This window comes from Protopterus annectens, chromosome 11.part0 (assembly GCF_019279795.1).
Source record: "Protopterus annectens isolate FY-2018-M chromosome 11.part0, PAN1.0, whole genome shotgun sequence".
Lineage (NCBI taxonomy): Eukaryota > Metazoa > Chordata > Ceratodontiformes > Protopteridae > Protopterus > Protopterus annectens.
Window position 1 is genome coordinate 1,070,554,561 of NC_056745.1, and position 17,409 is coordinate 1,070,571,969.

The window sequence follows — 17,409 nt, forward strand, 5'->3', positions numbered from 1 at the left end:
CACCCCATGTGACACGGACATCCACCTAGGGCGTCATAGACATGGATAACTGGTGCCAGAGCCATGGCCTGCTACTACATGCCAGAGAAGGTGCAGACCTACCCAGTGTGAAGGACATGTTCGGCCCAATGTCACATGTAGGTGGTAAGCCATTCCAGATGGTGGACATGTTCATGGAAATGGCTACACCTGTCGTTAACATCTGTCAACACACACAATGGCAATGTGGGTGTGAAGACATTCCACTGTGGCCTCCTGGTCTGGAAGGAATCGCATCGACATCAGGGGTGTTCATTGTACCCCTGTACACATCACACACCAGAGCAATGACTGCGTACATTGGCACATCTGGCCTGTAGCTAACCTGACGCCTGCAGCACTCGGAAGGACCGCAAACGTTACACAAGGCGGGGATGACTGTGCTAGGACATGTGTCACAAGCTGCACGACCAAGGGGACTCCGGCTGTAAACCTTCACAGCACATCTGCTCTGTGGTGATCTGTGCCTGGCATACACGGCCATGTCTGACCTGGGTGACATGGGCATATTCCACTTCCTAGGCTCCAGGCAAACACGGGCACAGAAGCGACTGTCACACACATCACCACAAAGATGAGTGTGACGTGCTGGGGGAACAGGGTCAACAGCCGGAGACCCCCTACAACACGTAGAGGAGTGCCAGCCCATGTGAAGGAAAGGCACTGACTGCCTTCATCCAGGAGTAATAATGACATGTGGATGTGTGGATATAGTTATGCGCCAGGCATCATCTGTGTGTCAGTGCTGGATGAGGGACTGGGGACTGATGGATGTGGCATCCCCATCCTGAGGGGTGTTAGCAGCCACACACAGTCATGCTAGGTCCACACATGTCGTAGGGCACATACCCTGTTATGTACATGTGCACCTATGTTTCTATGTAGGGGTCCATGCCGAGTGCGGGTACCTGTGCTATGCTGATGTTGCCAGACATGCCTGTGGGTACCCCACGACTATGCGTGGGGAACTAATTACAGTGCTCCCAGTAGGCACATGCAAGTACACCATCATTGTCATACGGGTTAACTGAACCAACATGGTGCTACACATGTAACCACCACACATACTGTGTACACAGATCAATGAATGCTGCACCTGTCCTGCATGGTATGTCTGCTGCATGATGTCAGTGCACAACCCACATCACATACACACCTGTCACCAGCCATACACACACACACCACAACATACACATCACGTACTATGCGGACACAGGTATCACATACACCTCTCACTATCTTGTCCACCCTGTGCATCAGAATATGTTTGCATAACCATGCACAGATGGTGTAGCTCACAGTTATGCGGCAGAGACTTCATCATATGCACAGGGTGATATGTGTGCCACAGGCATAGGCTGTACCAATGGATGACATCATGTGTGTGTGTAAGGGCCTGTGCATTGACTGGGCATGTCTGTGTACATTGCATGTGGGTGTGGTGGAGCCCTACAGTCGTGTTTGCTGTGTGTGGGTTTGTGTGTACACAGTTCAGTCATCTGTGATGCCTACACGGGGTATGCTTGGCAGCCCCAGACTGTACAGTGCAGGTGTTACGGCTCACTGTGTCCGCCTGCCGTGACGTGACCCGTGCCTGCCTGGGGTCGCACGCACGACCGGGTGTAGGTACAGACAGTCCACTCTCCGATGTCACATGTCCGCTTGAAGCGTGCCACGCCGGGGCCCAGGGCCACGCCCACGTGGCCTGCTCTGTCCTGGTGTGGTCGGTGTAGTAGCAGCTGCACTGCTGCTGCTACCAGCACTGGGTGGTGGGCATGGGAGGTGGCACACGCTGACCTGCACCAAGTGGTGTTGCTGGCCCACGCCCATGCGTGCCCTATGCCTCACCCCTACCTGGTGTTCCTGCACGGACAACCCACGCTCAAGGATGGCCATGCCTCGGTCGAGGATACCAGCCATCTCACCCAATCTCTATCCAGAACATCGGCAAGATGCTGTTGGGCGTCGCCAATGCCTGGATGTTGTCATTCAAGGAACGGATTGCAGACCTCTGCAGCCTCTGCCCTTCCTGGTTCTGCCGCTCGCACGTGCCTGCGCCGCCATTACAGTCTGGAACATGCGTCTGGTTATACCAGCTGCTGCACCCTGTCACGGCAGGTGTATGTCAGCGGTGCTCCCTACGAGCAGCACCTGCCACATGCCTGCGTGGCACTGCACCAGTCATTACACTGGCAACATCGCGGTGTACCCACACCTTCTGCAGCCACCACACATTCCTGCTCGGTGCCAACAGGCGCTGACTGACCGTCATCTATGGGCAGCAGTGTTGGGGTATGTGTCGGCATCCGAACCATGTTCAGGGATGAAGGGGTCGTAAGTGTGATGTTCTCCAATGGCAGAGTGTCTGCCTGTGACGACCCTGCCTGTGCCTCATGCACATGGTCATCACCACTAGTATCTGTGGGGACACTAGCATCAGCTGGACCGCAGGAGGAACTCACCTACAGCACCTGTCAATACAAAGGCATACCGTCACTTACAATACAGACACACACACACACACACACACACACACACACACACACACACACACACACACAGACATCATGCATGTGATATTGCAGGTGGCATGCAGCATTCACACACCACAGACCTGTGTATGGAGACCAGACATTCTAGTGGCAGTATGCACTGCCCTGGTGGGAACAGTACAACAGGGAGGTGTCTTTTAGTAGGCACGCAGTATACACATTCATGGTAGTTTGCATGCACCACCGTGATACACCGTGTGGCCACGGGCGAGTTGACAGTACACATGTCTGCCGACACTATGTCATGTACACCGCAAACATGTGTGGTATCATGTGGACATGTGACGATGGTGTCCCACCGCATGCACCACATCACAATGGCTGTCATGGTGCAGTGTTATGTGTACAGTCTACAGATACAATGTATGGGTAACAGGGATGTCTGTGCAGGTGCGGTTGGTGTGAGCTGTGTACATAGCTGTACAGTGTGGAGTGCGGTCACTGTGCCACTGCACACTAGCAGGACACACCTATGTCTCTGTGTGATGCGTGACCTGGATGCATTACATTGCGATGTCTGTCAGTCAGTTCAGCCGCTCAGCACGTATGTGGTGGATATTGGAGCACCTGTAGTAGCTGTGAGAGGCATTCCATGTCAGTGGTGTACTACATCGGATGTCCAGGGGGGCCACTACAGTGATGAGCCCACTATGTGTGTACAGGGTGCAACGGTGACTACCCACTGTGGATGTACTGTGTGGCAACATGCCTGTAGGTATCGACCATGGCCTTGTCTGTCTGGGTCATTGACAATTGTGTGTGGTGGACATCGTGCACATGGCCCTGTGGTGGCCCATGTGACATACAACCATACTAGTGTAAGGTGTCACATTCCTTACAGATATGCAGACAGTGTGGATGTCTGCTATGCAGCATAGGTCATGTCATGGTGTGACAATGTTGCAGCCAGACATCCACGTGCATGGGACATGGCATGTGCCATGTCACAACGTGTGCACCCGATGCAGGGGCATAGGTCACATTGGTAACACCTGTGCTCTGGCAAGATCACAGCTCACTATGTGGTACTGTGTGCATACTGCAGAGACATACCGATGCATACTACACATGCAGCCATTGTGGAACACCTACACCATTGTATGCATAGCTGAATGCACGTAACACACCAATAGGTCGTGTGGTGTCATGCCACTCTACGCTAACGGTTGTATCTACTGTACATGGGTGGTGTGTGTGTCGGGTGGTGCAACCTGTATACCGTGACTGGGGCACACACAGGTGTGCATGTCATGCCTGGACACATGGGGAATATCAATACACCATATCATGCCTTTGACTAGCAACAGACTTACCTGCAACAGACCCTTGTGTTTGCGACACACCAGACGTACCTGTAAAGGGATGATACAAAGGTATACACATTATCCATTACTATCGCCACAGTCGGCAGTGTGCATGTCACATCATGCATCTGTGAGTTAGCATGTGCTATGCACATGTCTGCTAACACAACATAGCATACTGTAGTATGCGTCTTGTGTGGCCATATACCTGGCATGTATAGCTATATTATGTGTTGTACTATGACACCCACCCCCACGTCACTTATCATACAAACATGCAACCCTGACTTACCATGCAGCTCCAAGCTCATAGTTCGGGAGACACCCACCTCCACGATGGACTGATGGGTTTCTGCGTGTTGTTCCGTGGGTGTCCCCAGACTGGCCAGGAGCTCCTCCGTGGCTGTGAGTGGGGGCTGGGTTGGTGGCCCACCACCTGTCCCACGTTGTTGCCTGGCGATTGCAGCGGCACGCTGTCTTGCATGCCGGATCAGGTCTGTGCAGTGCCTGCGGATCTGCTGATAAGTGCGGTTGTATCCGCCCAGGCTGTTCACCCTCCTGCACATCTCCTCCCACATCTCCTGTCATTCCTGTGCCTGCTGTGGCACATGACTAAATAACATGTCATGATTATTATGGAGGTATGGTATGATCACCTCCCCCTGTCGACTGAATGCAGGAAGCCGGGATCGTGGCATTATCTGTAAGACATAATGATGGTGGCAGGTCACATTTACACTGCTGTGCTGGCATACTGTTGGATATACATTGCTATGACAAGTACATCTGCACAGTAATCTGTGAAAGGCATCGTGGCAGTGACACAGCCGATGTGTTGGCTTCACACCATTGAGCAGTGTGTGTCACATCATATCTATTTGCCACCCCATCACACTGTACACGCACCATGTAGATGTTAGCCAGCTGTGGACATGTGTACCTGGCTGCACCTGTGTCCATATCACTGGCATAGGTCCCCATGTGACGTTGGTGCTGCTGTTCACCTGGACGCTGTGTATATGTCAGTACACATCACGTCTGTAGCCATTGTGAATGTCAGCAGTGGCACTGTACACATACACATGGACACCTGCACATGCATGTGTTGTGCCATGTACATCCACACAGCACTGTACGGGTGTTGGACAACTTGCCACAGCTCACCTGTGTTGCACATGTGATAGACATAGAGCAGTGTAACCATGACACAGTAGCGGGACAGGCCATGCATGTACACACACACATTATCCAGAGCATCACACAGCACCTGTGACACCACAGGGTGCATCACCGCCACATTACTGCTGTGTATGGTTGATAGTGAGAGTGCCTTTTGTCCATTGCACCATGTAGGATCAGTGATAGCTCATGCAGCCTTGCTGGGCAGGTCTGCATGGTATGGCAGGGTATGCCACATACATGGCACTGGGTTGTGATCCACCTGGGGGTTTACGATATTGGCAGGGTGGCTGTCCATTCCATATGTCATTGCTATGTGTATATGGACATTCAACATGTCTATCGCCATGGTGTGGACACTGGCCTCACCCGCGGTATGCTGCACGCTGCTTGCTGAGGATGTATCTGGTGCATGCAGGTATCACACATCCATGCATACACTGTAACCCTGGCAGGTGCTATGTGCTGGGATATTGATCAACACAGTGCTGTATGTGGACACACACCGCTATCCTCCCGTGCACATGGATGGTTGCCTGCACTGATGTGGGTACCACATATGTGTACATCCAGTGCCTGCTGCCACCCCCATGTCTGCTGCTGCACTACACACCGCCATCCCTCCCTCTGTGAATGTGGTGTTGGGCACAGCATAGGTATCCATGTATGGGGACAGGGATGTTCACATAGCAGGGTCACTGATGGTATTGTTGATCAGACCATACGCGTATGATGCACCCCTCACACATATAACCCATTCATATTGTTGTTCACAACGGTGACACAGCTATATTGCTATGCCGGAGACATTCACAGCCATACATACACAGATGCATGCACGTCCATCTGTGGCATGGCCTGGACTATTGGTGGTTCAGCACATTACATGTTTGACTGCAGCTGGCGCAGACCTACTGTGCACATGTCTACACGGTAAGCCTGTTCTACAGTAGGCATCTGTGATGTGCTGTACACATCTCATATCTGCACATTTGGTTGGTGTCCATCGGTCCACAGGCCAGTGGTGGGACACACAGGGATGTTGCTGAACATATATGCATGCAACCCTGTACAGCTGTAACACTAGCCTCTCAGATGCTCTTGTGTCGTGGCGTGAACACCGTACACACACATGTGGTTGTGGGCTGCCGCCATACCCATCTCCTCCTGTGGGTTGCTATCATCCCACACACTCCTTGTATTGTATGTTCAGGCTATGCACCTATGTGGGCTTGTGGGCATGCAATACGATACTATATGCCTTTGCACCATCACAGACAATGTCACACAGGTACACCGGCAGCCGTACACATCACAGCTTGTTATCAGCACGTCACATGTGGTACACACATAACACATCTCCTGTGGGACATGGTCATTTGTACGGGCATGTCCAGCAGTCACATACCACAGCTACCCCTACATGACGGCTATGCAGGACATGTGTCTGTACAGCTACTGTGACATGTACATGAGCAATGCCCCCCTACCTACATCACATGGTACTACCTGTGGAGTATGTGTGTCTGCATCCATGCTATGGCCATAGACGACAATTGTACATCAATATGTGCAACATACCTCATTGGGGGTTGTCATGTGCACATGTTCCATGTGTCAATGCATTGTTTGTGTCTGTTGGGCGGTCATTGTTGTGCATGGTTTACATGGCTGACATAGCATACTGTGTCTGATTCCAGGTACTTCATTGGGCTACCAGCATTGTACATTTCTACAGCACATTCCAGCCATCATGTAGCCAGCTTAGATGACAGTGGGAGGTGTTCCGCCATGTGCACATATGTCACACAGTGAGGGTGACTGACACATTGTCAGGACTGGGTTCTGACTGCTGTGGATGTGTGTACTGGTGTTGACAACCATGACTGCACCAGATGGTGTCTTCTGGAAGTAACATTCACAACACACACCTACATTCACATAGCAGCACATCGTCCCGACAATGGACATTCCTGCATGAACACTGTGTGCGGTATGTCTGTATGACCACTGCATATATCACTGGTAGCCACCAGCATGGCTGCCTACAACAGCGGTGTGTCCTGTGCAAACATGGGCTACACCTGTCACAACACACCTGTGTCCAGATGGCCCTGTAGTGGGTGACAGTGCAGTTCCATACATCATATAACAGTATACATCGTGCACCAGTATGTTGCAGACATGTGAACGGCTGTGCTAGTCGACATATGCACACATGACACATCACCTGGTACACCATGTCTGCCCTTGCCACCTGCTATTGTGACCACCCTGTGATGACATTGTATCGGCCCACATGGACTGGGACATGTGATGGCTCAATGGTGAATTAACCCTCCCGGGTGTGTGTGTCTAGCCAGGTGTCCAGTAGCCCAGTGGTCTGCGCGGGGATAGTGTACATTGGCCTACTCTGTCACTAGGACTGTTGACTATCTGTGGTCATACTGTAGTTATGCAGGCATGTGGTGTTTGTCAGTCTGATAGTCGTGTTCAACCACACTACCGTGCGCACATGACCTGTGGACATCTGCCTGTTGGTGTGTGCAGCCACATGTACATCTTCACATGCTATGCTGCTGTGCAGCTGTGTCACATGTCTGTCTCCGGCAGGAGCTGTCACAGGTGAGGGCACAGCATGCAGTGATGTGTGACAATGCTTACACCCTCTCCTCCACTGTGCTGTACACAAGCACTGCACACACAGTACAACACACATGTCATTTATCTGCAGTGCCTGGGACCTGCCTCCATGCCCTACGGCACACACCTGCCAGTCAGATTGTGCACAGATCCTTACCTCCCAGGCACATACCTGGACTGTTCCCTGGCTACAACACACGGGTGGTGGTGGTTCCCACACCACACAGTGATTTACACACATACTGTATATTCCCACAAGACACATTGCATCATGGGTAATCCATGTTCAGATACCCATGTTCGTGACCACTCGCACATTGTGACACGCAACAGTGAATACACTATACCACCACAGGTTACATGCTGGTCGTGTTGGCACTGCTGTACATTGCACCTAGGACAGTTGCTACTGCTATGTATTGAAGGCAACCACGCCGCCCTTCCTAGTATGGACTCCCCATGTGCCCACACATGCTTGGCCATGCAGTATTCACGCGCATAGCTGGGTGACACATTACCTGACACATACCATACCTACTACCTCCGGCATGCAAACCTCCATGTGTCTGTGTGCTATGCCTACACACATCCTCTGTTTGCTGAACATCCATGCTTCTCAGCCCTGCTAGCCATACCTAAACACACAACCATAGCAGCATGCATGGTATACACTCTACAGCCCGGTATTACTGACATCCACTGACAAGGAGGTAGTTGATGGCATGGCACCCACATCCACGATGGACAGTCTATGTACTATCGCCAACACTGATCACAGTGCACTTCTGCTACATTTACACACTGGTAGGGGACCATGCTATTCCACACAGAGACATGGTGGTTACTGGCCCTTTCTGAGACACCACGATTGGTATTCCTGTTCCATGCACCACGTGCTGTATGGGCACATGTGCAGGCTGTTGCCCCTAGTTATGTTCCCCTTGTTGGGGTACTTACACATGGGTTTATGGTGCATACATATCCCCGCTACACACTACCCCTCTCGTTGGGGTACCTTTGGTTGCTTCTGTTTCTAATCCCATTCTCGATAACTACGGTTGAACCAGATTTCTATCGTCCTGCCAAAGGGGTCCACCCCAATACCCTCTACTCCTACAGGGTTCCTCCTTGGTGGGCGTTTAAACCCGGGAAAACTAGGCCATGGTTATTCCGGGCAAGTAATGCACCCCCCCGGTGGTTGTTGTATAAGGTGTTAAGTTTGCAGACAACGCTTGTGTAGCCCCATTTGGTTGGTATGTAAATTTCCCCCCTTTTGAAAAAAAAAAAAAAAAAAAAAAAAAAAAAAAAAAAAAAAAAAAAAAAAAAAAAAAAAAAAAAAAAAAAAAAAAAAAAAAAAAAAAAAAAAAAAAAAAAAAAAAAAAAAAAAAAAAAAAAAAAAAAAAAAAAAAAAAAAAAAAAAAAAAAAAAAAAAAAAAAAAAAAAAAAAAAAAAAAAAAAAAAAAAAAAAAAAAAAAAAAAAAAAAAAAAAAAAAAAAAAAAAAAAAAAAAAAAAAAAAAAACCCCCCCCCCCCCCCCCCCCCCCCCCCCCCCCCCCCCCCCCCCCCCCCCCCCCCCCCCCCCCCCCCCCCCCCCGCCCCCCCCCCCCCCCCCCCCCCCCCCCCCCCCCCCCCCCCCCCCCCCCCCCCCCCCCCCCCCCACCACTCCCCCCCCCCCCCCCCCCCCACCCCCCCCCCCCCCCCCCCCCCCCCCCCCCCCCCCCCGCCCCCCCCCCCCACCCCCCCCCCCCCCCCCCCCCCGCCCCCCCCCCCCCCACACCCCCCCCCCCCCCCCCCCCCCCCCCCTTTTTTTTTGGGGGGTTTTTTTTTCCGTTTTTTTTTTTCCCCTGGGGGGCCCCGCCTGGTCCCGGGATTTGGGGCCCCCCTTTGGGGTTTTGGGCCCCCAATTTTTCCCAAAGGGGGGGTGTTTTTTTTTTTAAAAAATAGCCCCCCCTTTTTTTTTCTGGGCTTTATTTTTTTTAAAAAAAATTTTTTTTTTTTTTTTTTTCCCCCCCCCTTTTTTTGTACACAAAAAACGGAAAAATTTTTTTTTTTTCAAGGATGCTTTACACGGCCCTGACGGACATCATTGTGGCACACATTGCACCTGCTACGGAACGTTTGGACATGGTTACTTGCTGTTCCCTCCATTTCGGGTACCTATTCTGCTACTACATTGTCCCATATGTGCAGGCCATACATATCTTGTTTATGTACATAACATTAGGCCATCCCTCCATCATGCATGCTATGCCTGTGATACTGTCTGTGATTTCTGAACATATCCATCATGACAGCTTTGCATTACACATAATTGACATAGTTACCCCTACTGCGTGGGATACGTGCACGTCGTGCGCACATTCCGTATGACATCGACGGTATATGCCCATGCACATGTGTGCTGTGACACTATACATACATGGCCTATCCCCTGCTGTGGGGCTTCATTGTTCGATATCCACTGACAGCATCGGCGTGGGTGGTGGCATAGTTCTGTGTTTGGAATTCCTATGGCGGACCTTGGGTTATCACGTCTGTGTACATGTTGTCCCACTGCTGTGTACACGTCCGCAGTCGTTGGTATGCTCCGCGGCTTAGCATTACATGACCACCTTTCACCACTCTCTGCCTAATGGACAGGTATCTTTACTTACACACATCGTTCACATACAGTGCAGATTAGTCATACATATCATGCGTTACACATCAGTACATCTCGTGGGTTCGACATACCTTTCCGGCCTTTGCTTCTGTATTCGTCAATATCTTCCTCTCACTATTTTCTCTTGATACCGTTTGTGTTCGTTGTGAACATACGGTTTGAATATCCAGGGAGTCTTCATTTTATTCGTCGTCACCTGAGGCATGTGGGTTCATCACGCCAATAGCTGTTCCTCGGTGTGTACTTATGCGCATATCACTGGTGATCCTCCTCCATTCATACGTTCCCGGGAAACTAGGCCATGGTTCATTCCTCGTGTGGCCGTTAGTTATTTGCACTACCTTCGTGGGGATGGTATGTATTGTATAATGTTTGTGTGACTGCATACGCTATGTGTGGTGTCAGGTACATTACGCTGTGGTGTTAGCCGTGGATTGTGTGTGTTGGGTATGGTATTCTGTTTGACATGTGGGTGTCCGTGTCCTGGCGGCGTCTGTCGATGGCATTGTGCATTCAGATGTGTAACATAGCTGTTATATTCCTGTACACAACGGATGCAAGGATGCATCAGCTGCTGCTAGTGTTTCCCACGCGGCTTGTTGCGGGTATGCCGCTGTCATTGACTGCCTGTATGTATTTGCTACGGTTTTAGCTGTTATCCCTTTGATATGTGCGATGGGGTATATCTGCGGATGTGGGTGATGGGTACGGGGTGTGGGTCTTGCATTTATACATACAAGATATGCTTGTGTGTGTGCTCCATCCCTGCTAGGGGAGCTGCAGGTTACCTGTCGGTTGTTCTGGGAATGTTTGTTTTGTTGATGTCGTGTGGTGTCGGTATCACCTGCATGTGTGCTTCCTGCACGTATTCCTCCTTCACATCGGTTATATATCTGCGGATGTTCGTCCGTGCCTACTATCCATTGGCATTTTGTCACTGATAGTTACGGTGATTGTGGTCCTATACTTGGGACGGCCTGTATGCTACCAGTAGCCTCCTATTCGTGTGCCGCTTGCTTACTTAATGGTCGTGGAACACACAGCGGTATTTACGGGACCGTAAGTGTTCACGATCGGTGCCGGGATAGCACATTCGTATTTTCACCGTACATGCCTGATGCTGTGTAACGTTGCCGACGTATCATGTTGAGTCTACCTTATGGCTGCCATACCTACGGTCATGGTTTATACATGCGCCCTTTGCATCTCCTGTTGGCTATGGCCCTGTGGTACATTCTGGGACATTTCCGCTTTGCATCGTTTTACGTCGCCACGCGCATAGCCACTGAGGAGATGTCAGTACTACTTTGTGGGTACTGCTGTACATACGCCTATGGTTCCTGTACTGTATGCCTACGCATGTTATTACACTCCGCCTGTGACATGTCACCTACATACACATTGTACAGTGGCACACATTACACACACAGCGGAACACACGACAACCTCACCTCACACATACACATATTGCCGCCATGGCTCTCAACCTTCTATTTCCAAAATGAGGAACACACACATTAGTAATGTGGAACAAATGGGCATAATGTGGAACACATACTAATGGCATAGTAACAACTTCTGCTAAGTAGGTCATAGGATGGTTAAAATATGCTGATTTACTTACAATGAAGAACCTTTAATGAATTACTATGATTAATTTCTATTTACCAGGATGTCATTTAAATACATTCCTAACAATGGATGTTTGACAGACATTTTCAATGTGGAACTTTGAGGAACTGCGAGGAACATGAACTGTTTTAGACCCCAAATGAGGTACGTTCCTCATAATGACGTACACTTCACTGGTATGCTTGCCGCTTTTGCACTGACGGTTGCACACAATACCTACGTTGGCCACATCGCCGGCGGCGGCGTGTATCTTCGCACTCATATCCTATGGATATGACACGCACATATCCCGTTACTGTACCGTGGACTGGTGATCATCTCGACACGCGGATATGTATTGATGCAGGTTGACATTTCCATGGCTGGCGTTACCTGCTCTGCCCACCCTCCCAGATGATCGGGTTGTCGGTCACTATGTTTACTATGTGGAGATTTCGCGTCTTACTTATCTGTGAACTTGCATCCCTGGGTTCCATATTAACCTGTTGTACTTTATATCTGTGTATGCGTACATATATTTCTACATGTGTACTGATATCTATTTCCGTATCTGCGTATGCACATAAGTACATATGTGGTCGACTTGCGGCGATAGTGGCAGCATACGGCTACGCCGTGTGCTGTAGAACCGGCGTGCGGTGAGGTGTTGGCGTTCCATGCTCTGCTGGCTATTGGGTGTGCAGTGTTTGGGCGGTGCCTTTGTTGGAGGCACACATAGGTCCGGCCATACGGTACACATTACGGGCGGACATGTTTGTGTGGCGTCCATTTCACTGTGTGTGCAGGTAAGGAGGTGTCAGTCCATGGGGCCTACACTGTCAAAGTATGTGCTATGTGTTCCCTCTTTGCCAGGGCATAGGCATATTGGGTACGCCTCCGTCTACCTACTGGGGCTGGCACAGCGTGTTCATGGCGCTGAACGCCCTGTGCCTGTGCTTGCCTTGGCAGTTGTGGCGGGCTTGGTGGCCCTACACCATTATGTCCCTGCAGCAGCTGTTTCCGCAGAATCATATTGTGTAGCATACAACATACTATGAATATGTGGGCACATGTGCCTGGAGAGTACTGCAAGGCTCCACCGGATGTATCCAAGCACCGGAACCGTGATTTCAACATCCCAAACACACGCTCTATGATTATTCTGGTTTGTGCGTGTGCATCATTATGGCGTTCTTGCATGTGTGTGTGTGCATTTCTGATGGGTGTCATCAGCCACGGCTCCAGTGCATAGCCAGCATCCCCCACAAGGTGACCTTGTGTGATGTCCCCCCTGGCGAATACCTGATACAGCTGTGAGGCATGCCAGATATGGGAGTCGTGGAAGCTTCCAGGGCTGCCAGCACACACATCCATGATAATGCCCTGCGCATTGCACACGACCTGGCAATTGATGGAGGGGTATCCCTTGCGGTTTATGTAGCGTCTACCCTGCTCCCCGGGCGGTGACTTGATTTCTATGTGCGTACAGTCGATCGCACCCAGTACCTCCGGGTATTGTGCCACACGGTGGAAGCGGCGCATAATGCTAGCCAACTCCTCCTGAGATCTGGGGAAGTTTATATACTCATGGGCATGTCGTAACATGGCATCCAGGAACTGGTGTAGTACCCTAGATGCTGATGCCTGTGAGATACCCATTATATCCCTGGTTGGCCTTTGAAAGGTACCTGTAGCCAGTATTCGCAAGCTCACACATACCTTTGTGTCCACTGGGATGGGCTCCCCTCTGTTGTCTCTTGTTCTCAGGCGTGGCCGGCACAGCTCCACTATTTGCTGTAATGTGTCCCTGTCCACCCTGTAGCGCTCTACTATCTCCAGGTCTTGCAGCCCCTGGTAGGTCACCCTTGGTCTGAACACTCTCCTTCTCCTGTGAGGCCTACGGTAGTTGTCGGCACCGTCCTCCGCAACTCCGTCTGTCTCTGCCACATACCTATGCATCACGGCCACGGCGGCACCCACCATATACATATTAAAAGTTCCCCGTGTGTTTACACCCTACGGTGCAGCGTTTGGGAAATCGCACTGTGTGTTGTGTGCATTCACACTTTATACTGTTGTGCTGTATACCCGGTGATGTCATTGGGTGTGTCTGTGCAGCCGTATCCATGGATTATTTTCGGTGTTTTACGGTTGCAACTGCAACGGCATTGCCTTTAGTGTTACATTACAGTTGCCTGCATTGGCTTAGCTTTGCATCTTACATTACTGCATCCTGCAGGCACATGGCATATGATGCATTTTATCTGCAGCCGCAGTTATGCTACCTCTGTACTTGGCTGTGCTATTTCGGTTCTTTGTTCTTTGCATTTCTACTACATCCCCTACTATCTTTGCATTCATATGCCTCCCCTTTCCCGTTATGCAGGAGTCTGCATACAGAGTTGTCGGCTGCCGCCGTTTGCCCTTCCTGGATTGATTGGTGTTGATTGCTCATTACGGCTCCAATTACACTGCTTCCGCATTTCCTCATATTCTCCGCATTACCTTCCTATATCCATGGTTGTTGACGGGGAGGCCGTCACATGACTGGGTTGGGGATCACACATGCGTCTGTGCGTGCATTATGTACTCTCAGCGCATCTATTTCCTCACACGCCGGTCCTGCTGCTGTGATGTGCATTGTACAGCCCAGGTTTGCTGGCCTCCAATATGCTTCCTCCTACAGTGGCACACCCCTCTGCGATTGACATGTATCTCATGTAGGCCACTCCTCGGTGTAGTACCGCTGCGCCGTTTGCTCCATCCTTACACCGGCGCCAGCTTTGCGATTCACTATTATCTGCCTCATTTGCATGGCATTGACTGCTAATACATGGTTACGGCGCCGAACACTGCCACCACTCCTTGACAACCCTTGCGCTGGGGTTGGGCTTCCATACATACTATGGTGTGTGGTGGCTGTACAGCTGATGTGTATTATACAGCTCTTTTAGGACATTGTCATATTATTTCATTGCTTTGCACCTTCTGTACACATATCCGGGGTTCTGCTGTGGTTTGTACGCATACGACATTTTGTCATTATTTACAGTTTGTGCATGTTTTCTTTGGACATTCTCGGTGCCTTTCGCCTTTGGCATATTGCACCTGTATGATACCTGACGTTGACAGCCTTCCGTTACTCCTTGGTCATGTTTGGGTAAATGTAAACCGTTTTTTTTCGGTTTACATTGCCGTGCCCTTACGCTACGCATGCCCCACTTCGTGAATTGCTATTTGCCTTCATTTGCATGGTGCAATACCGCACACAGTGTGATTAGCATACCTACGCCGGGCGGCGAGTCCGCGCCGGTAGTGCACGTGGGATTGCTTCATACATGAATCGCTCGGTGGCCATATTTGGCTTTATAACGCCGACGCTATGCTGGCGCCTGGCGCAAGGTTCATGAATCCCGGGGTAAGTCAAAAAGTTTATATATATATATATATATATATATATAAAACATATGCTTGCTTATATCTTTTTGCTTCACTTTAATCCTTTACTTCCCATTTTGTTACTAGTAAGCCTGTTGCTTTATATCTAATGCTTGGTAATTTATATTTCTTTTAAATTAATGGCTACCGTTTAGGAGATAAAAGTTAATTTATTCCTTTATATTGTGTTGATCTAGTCTTCCTTTTCATTCTAAGTAGATGCATCTAGGACTGGATGACTTATTGTTTAGCTAAGTTATTCTTGGGTCAAGTAGGTTAGTAGGAAGCCTGATTAGAACTGCCTAACCAAACATGTAGTTTGTAGCTTCCATGATCATATTAGAGAACTTTTTTTTTTGTTTTTTTAATACTTTGACTTATGGTGTATTTTTGATGGGTCGTTAAAATGTGTAATCATTTGTAAATGAAAAAAAAATACTAGGGAAGACAATTTCATGTATGACCCGTTTTTATCATAGAATATATCAAAGACATAAAATAACATAAGTTGACCATAGAACTGACTATGTTATCAGTTTTACCTTTAAATATAAATAGCTAGAATAGTAGTTATAAATGGAGAGGCTTGATTAAATATCTTAGTTATTAAAATATCTATTGTATTTCTACAGGAATCTCACTTGTTAGAAAAAGATACATAAGTTAGGTTTACATGCTTATGCAGCTTTAATAAATTCTTATTTTAACAGAAAAAACATGGAACTGCAATATTATAGAGAAATAATTTATACCTAAAGTAATATTTTCATTTTATGACACAAAACGATAAATACTGAATATCAAAAATGGACTATTTACTCTTGCCAATATACTTTGGATAGCAGGAATATATATGTAAATATATAATAATACTTTTACTAATATTTTAAAAGGAATACTAACCTGATTTTAAGGGTGATTTTTAAGTACATTCCAGTACTGACAAAGACCTCAAAAATAAATAAATAAATAAATGAAATAACAAATAAAAAGCAACAGAGTCTGCCAAGGCCATGAATAAACATGTAACATTGTTGAATCTAAGAAATTAAAATGATTTTGCAAGACCACATCAATTTTCCTTTTTTTTCACTCACTACTCAGTTGTCTTTGGGACTCAAACACATATTGACAAAAACCTCAATGCTTTCTGTACAAAGATCATGTTAAGGGCATTTCATGCCCTTTGTCTTACTTATCACAATGTTCTTACTTTCTAATTGACTAACAATGATTAATAGAATTTCCTTATATTTGATTCCATTTAAAGCATTTAATAGTGCTTTAATAAGAAACCAGCGTGTTATCTCATAATCCGTTATAACAGGGAAGTAAATGGAACTATACTGTGAAACTTTCTTAAATCATACTCATTTGATATGATTTCTGGTCGATATTATAAAAAATAAAGAACTGGTAAAATCATTTTATTAAAATCCAAGAGGTTTTACATGATCACAAGTTAAACATTCAAAAATAAAAAACTATCTTTCTAGGCTTAAAGCATTTAATCAAAAAAAAAAACAGCTAATATTTAATCGGAAAATAACAATAACTTTAGAAAAGGTGAAATTGAATTTGTAAATAACTCCAAGGGGGTTGAACAGACTAGCAGCTAGGTTGAGAATCATAGCCAGTGCAAATAAAATAGAGCTTCTTAAAATTTTAGCAAGTATAAAATGCTTCAGATATATCGTAGTGAAATTTGGAAAGTATTATGAAAATGTTTATAAAGTGGGTATGGAAGAATTGGATGAAAGCTTACTAATTTTTTTTTAATAATAACATAACAAAAATCTTTCAAAAAAGAACATAGGTGAATCTTACAAAACCCATTACTAACCTAGACTTGGATGAACAAAGTAGAAGACATTATTTATTTACAACTTGATAACTGGATAAGGTTAGCTGGGTTACTGACCCTTTGAGCTATGACATGGATACAAATTGTACAGTATAGTAAGTTTAACAATAGCACAGTT

General features: G+C 47.9%; 1 protein-coding gene across 11 annotated transcripts in view; it reads left to right on the forward strand.

The window, feature by feature from the left end:
- MGAT4C (MGAT4 family member C) overlaps positions 1 to 17,409 on the forward strand; it is a 3,121,932-nt gene that overhangs the window by 255,205 nt on the left and 2,849,318 nt on the right. The gene's annotated exons all lie outside the window — the stretch shown is intronic.